Here is a 6,000-nt window from a genome sequence, read left to right as displayed (position 1 = left end):
TTTGTGTGACCACTTCGTTACCAATAGGCGGTCGTAATGTCTGTCTAGGATGTTTCACCTCCTTACATGTGTCACACTTGCTCACGAAGTCCCTTATTTGTGAAACCATTGAAGGCCAATAAAAATATTGCCTGACACTTTGCAATGTCTTCGCCATTCCGCCATGTGTAGTATCCTTCTCATGTGCTCTTACGATTATATTGTTCGTTAATTCATATGGTGGCCAAATTCTCCAACAGCTACCTTCTGATGCCACATGTTCACGATTGAACAGAACCCTTTTGTACACTATGCCCTCACAGACCTTCAAATCAGGTAGTCTGCCTTGATTCTGTTCGATTGTATCGACAAGTGATAAATAATCTGAATTTCTAAATTCCTTTGAATTAAAATCTAATATTGCGGCGTTCTCCAATTCGAGTTCATCCATGCTCAGCCGAGACAACATGTCGGGAACAACATTCTTAGATCCTTTTCTATGTTCTATAGAAAACCTGTACCCCTGTAGCTTTAAGCTCCATCTGGCCAGTCTACCATTGAGATCACGTTGTCTCATCAACCATTGAAGGCTTGAATGGTCGGTAATAACCGTAAAATCCATAAGCTCCACATATTGTCTAAAGCGCTCTATCGCCAGGATCACAGCCAAACACTCCTTCTCGGTTGTGGAATAGTTCTTTTGAGCAGTATTCAATTTCTTCGAAAAATATTCGATAGGATGCTCGCCACCATCGTCGTCCTTTTGAAAAAGTACTGCCCCTACACCAACGTTCGACGCATCACACTGAATAAAGAATGGCCGTTCAAAATCGGGGCTACTTAGAACAGGGCTCGATACCAAACACAACTTTAATTTGTTAAAAGCTTCTAATGCCTCGGGGGTCATCACAAACTTCGGTGACTTCTTCAATGTGTCCGTAAGAGATGCCGTCAGTGTTGAGAATTCGTGAATGAAGCGTCGATACCAACCCACTGTACCTAAAAACTTACGTACATCCTTCTGACTCTTCGGTGGTCTAATGTCCATGATCGCCTCAATTTTCGAAGGGTCGGGTTTCAATTTACCTGCCCCAACTATGTACCCAAGGTATTTCAATTCTCTATAGCAGAACTTGGATTTTTCCATGTTAATAGTCAGTCCAGCTGCTGTCAGCTTGTTTCCCACAACATTCAACATTTCCATGTGAACCTGAAAATTAGGTGACACAACCAAAAGATCGTCCAGGTACACAAATACACGGTCCCTCAATCCTGGAGGAATCACTTTGTCCATTAGTCTACACATTCGTTGTGCAGCGTTGCATAGTCCAAAGGGCATTACCTTGAATTGGTAATGGGGCCTCCCTTGGACTGTGAACGCTGTTAACGGTCGACTAGATTCATTTAGAGGAATTTGCCAAAATGCGTCCTTTAGATCTATGGCTGAAATATAAAATGTGTCTCCTAATCTAGCTAACAACCCATCTATGTTAGGTAGTGGGTAGGCGTCCTTACGTGTCACCCTGTTGAGCTCCCTTGCATCAAGACATAGACGATTTTTATTTGGCTTAATCACCAAAGTAACTCTGTTGTTCCATTCTGCGTTCCTGGCTACTTCAATGACATCTAGGGCAATCATTCGGTCAAGCTCATTGTACAATAACTTTTGGACTGCTGGGCTAACTGGAAAATACCTCACTTTCTTTGGGGTCGAATTTCCCACATCTATCGAATGTTCCTCCAAATTGGTTCTACCTAAGCCAAACCTAGTATAGCAACGAAACGAGAGTTTTACATTCTCAAGGATAGTATGCTCCTGTGGTGTCAGTCTATGGGCCTTTGTATCCTCCTCCTGTGACTCAATTTCACATATCGAATGATCTGGTACTGCTATCTTTATTCCTAATCTCTGCCAAGAATCATAACCCAAAATCAAGCTCTGTTTTAATGCTGGTACTAAGTAAAATGTCATCTCCTCGCTTTTATTACCACATTGAATTGATAATTTAACTTTTCCAATAATCGTAAGGGGTTTACCGTCAGCTGTGTTTATAGAGGACTTGAAATTAGAAATAGGTAAGTTCATACGTTCAGCATTCTTAATACACCCTTTGCCTAGGCAACTAACAGCTGCTCCACTATCCATCAATCCGCGAAATGGAAAACCATTGAGTTGCACGTCCATGTATGGCCTAATGTCCCCTTCTACAGATATACAAGCCGATGCTATTTCTTTTCTCTCTTTTTTTCTCTTTTCATACCCTTTTCTGGCCTTTAACACCTTTTTGCTTACCTCAGGTACAAAATTCCTAAAAATTTCCTCCCTCTTTCGATTATAATTTTCCAATCTTGTGTCATATGGGATAATAGTCTTTATTCTCCTACCTGTGTTCAAATCTGTGTCTGTGTGGGTGTAAACACGGTTTTTCTGCATAATATTGTATGGTTCCAATTTAGTTGTTGCACATGAATCACTGCATTCCCTGCCAATATCTTCAAAATTTCCATGATCAGTGGTTTTTGCCAAAGTAGAATTGTTGCAAGTCAAATCATAGTCTTGTGTCACTGGGTCGATCCCTGCCTCGAACATGTTGGCCCAGTTCCCGTCATGTTCCGATTTGAGTTTCCCGCACATCTTGGACATTTGGGTGATGTAGTACCATCGAACCCACATTTGTAACAAAATATGTTACGTTGTTCATCCGGACAGTCTATAAATGAGTGACCACTTTTCCTACAATTCCAGCAAATATATTGTCTACCTGGTACCGTGTTTTGATACAATGCCTCCACGTCTTGATTGTCATTTGAACATACATTCTCTTCTACTTCGAGTTCATTCACACGTCTAAAACCTTGATTCTGTTGCCGATGAGAAATCCTTTTAGAGATATTCTTCTCCGCCCTCCTACATTCCTCAAGTAGTTCATCAATCGTCTCAATATCTCTGGGAAATATCAATTGTACGAGGCCTTCCTTTAAATTATCTTTCATTATACGAATCAATTCGTATTCTTGTATCGGAATACGAAGTTGATTTCTGAGCTTCACAATCTCGGAAATGTACATATCCGCAGTTTCAGAAGGCAATTGCCGTCGTTCCATTATACGCCTCTGAATTTCGAAATCGCTTTCAAAATTTCGAAATTTCTTAATAAGGTGATACTTAAGATGGTCCCATTGGCACACTGGGTTTTGTTGGCGAAATTGCCAAATCCAATCATGAGCCCTACCTGTCAAAAGATGATGGAAACCTTTCACGAATATGTCCCATGGACAATTGTAATCTACTCTCAATGATTCAGCCCTAAAAACAAAGTCTTCGACGCTAACTGTCTTCGAAAAACCGTCAAATTTCAAACCCCATTTCTGCAATTGCAAAGGGGTAATGGGTTTGTAACCATATGTCGGACACTGGTCAGGTATATTTCGTGGTGTATTGCTGGGTTGTTGTTGTTGAAATTGTTGTGACTGAGGCGGTTGTTGTCGAAATGAGCCCTGAAAAAATGGTTCCCGATAGCCAGACATTTGTGGCGCCTGATTGCCTACCTGTCTATAACCACTGACATGATCAAATGAGGTGTTAGCTTGTGATCCCATCGAATCCCTAATGGCTTGCGGAATCATAACTGCTAGCCTGTCCTCCATTATCCTCAACATATTTGCCTGTGCGGCCCCTACAGATGCGCTAACATAATCCCTTAAACTCAATCCATCCATATTCACTGCAGCTTCGGGATCTACATCCTCGTCTAAGGTTGGAAGTCTTGCATTTGCATGTGACATTCTTGAAAACTCTCTCCTAATTGTCTGTGCCGTAATGCTACTGCACTCAGGTGTCGTAATAGAACGTAAGGATTCCGGTGAAGAAGTTGTCTGTGGTCCTAATTCGTTAGGAAATCGTATCGATATCAAAGGACGTATGCTTACTGTCTCCAAAACAGTCCTATTCGTACCCGATTCCGAAGTAATAGAATTTGTGTGATGTGTATGGTTCGTAGAATTTGAATTGTTAGCTATCTCTAAACTTATGTCAGAATGGGGTTCGAAATTCAAAGCATCCGGGTTCAGGCTACTTGCTCGGTTGTTCCTAGCTGCTATTCTGCTCGAGGACCTAGTTGGAGCAGTGTTTCCTATTCCTTTGTGCATTACGAGTTAAATATAAAAAATAATGTTCGCGCTTTCTCCCCACTTGCGATCTATATGAATTCACTGGCGATTTCCAAGAATGAGCATCATTAGAAAAAAATTTAGTTCGTATTGAATAAACTTTAAACTTTCTATGTTTTGGAAAATTAGTATTTCTTCAATTGTTATTAGATATATGAATAATTGAATGAGGTATAAATGTAATTATTATTTAAATAATAATAATTTCGTAAAAATTTTGAATTGTGACTCAAATAATGTTAATTTTTATTGTAAATACTGATACTTTAGCGTGTTTTTATTGGTTTGTTTTGAAATAGAAGGAACAAAAAAAAAATAAAAACACTTTTGTCTACGCTGGTTTAACCAACAACAAAAAGTTTAAATAATATTAAAAAAATACTGTTTAAACCTTTCTATTATAATTATTTAAATAAATTTAGTTGTTTTAGTATGTACTATTTAATACGATTGCTACTAGTTAGTAACATAAAACATTAATAAACATAAACGTCTACAAAATAATTAATATATATGTTTTTTTGCTTTTATTTCCTTTCAGATACAGGTATTTTGTAAACAAGGCTGAAATTTCGTAACGGGTATGGTCAGAATTTGGCAATTCCGAAATCCGAATACAATCTCTACAACATTTCTCGATAATATTCTTAAATTTTCTAAATTTATATAGAATTTAAATATCATAAAAAAATTAGATTGTATTTAATTTTACATATTTGGTTTTGTTTTAATAAACAAATAGAAAATTCGATTGAATTTAAAAACATGTGTTTCCCCATAAATATATCAATGGATTTTTGTTGGCAAAGCTCGAAAAAAAACATAAAAGCAACAATTCTTATATATTGGATATAAATTCCAAATATTTGTCATCTTGCTTCTTCAAAACTGAAACAAATAGATATATTTAGCAATATAGCCAGAATAAACTATGCTTTCAAGATTCATCTATAACAAAACGATAAATTTCTGGTCTTCGAACTTAACATTCAATTTCACTTGAACATTGTTGCAAATCGGTATGGTGCTAAAGCTCCTTCCGTGACATCCAATGCTCATAGTAAAATATCATGTTGAGTTGGGGCTATTGTATAGAAACAATTCTTAAATGGATAAATGTGTGGGGGTCGAAAAGCGATGCCTCACCTTTCTGAGTTCCAAAATGTAGCGACGGTGCCCAGTTTTGAACATCTCTTGTCGACTGACCCACGTTGCTGGGCGCCAAAATGTAACAACCCCCTTTGTTAGCGGAAATGGTACAATGGTGTTAGGCTGCGGCTTAGCTCGCCGGATGGGGAGGTTCTTCTTCCGCTTAAGGCTGTACATTTAAATTCATTTTGTACCTTTTTAATTCTACTGTTTTTTTTTTTATGGACCGGAAATGGGCTATTGATATTAAGTCGGAAACGGATATGCTTTTTACATTTCGTTCTGCCATACACACATTCATTTTTAAATTCAACGATAATTCGGATTCCGCTATAATGAGACTTGGATGTTTAGTCTCCAGGGCAATCCCACCCCATATGACATTTCTGTCATCCGTGATATTTCCGTTGCCCAGATATAATTGGAAATATCCCAAAATCGAACCATCAATTCTGACTCACATAACCGCTACTTTTCAGCCTTAAAAAAAAGATCTAACACATAATTAGTTAGTATTATATATCAAAATTCACATTTTTATTTTCTAAGAGGGACTAAATTTATAAAAAAAAATAATAACAATTTGGATTTCCTAGGAATATTTAACAAGATCTTATAATAAAACAAAAATATTTAACAATTAATTCATAAGTTTTGGTCTCCATATAAACATTTGAATAATAATTTCTTTACATCCTAAAA

This window comes from Stomoxys calcitrans, chromosome 2 (genome assembly GCF_963082655.1).
Source record: "Stomoxys calcitrans chromosome 2, idStoCalc2.1, whole genome shotgun sequence".
Classification (NCBI taxonomy): domain Eukaryota; kingdom Metazoa; phylum Arthropoda; class Insecta; order Diptera; family Muscidae; genus Stomoxys; species Stomoxys calcitrans.
Note: the sequence above shows the minus strand (reverse complement) of the source record.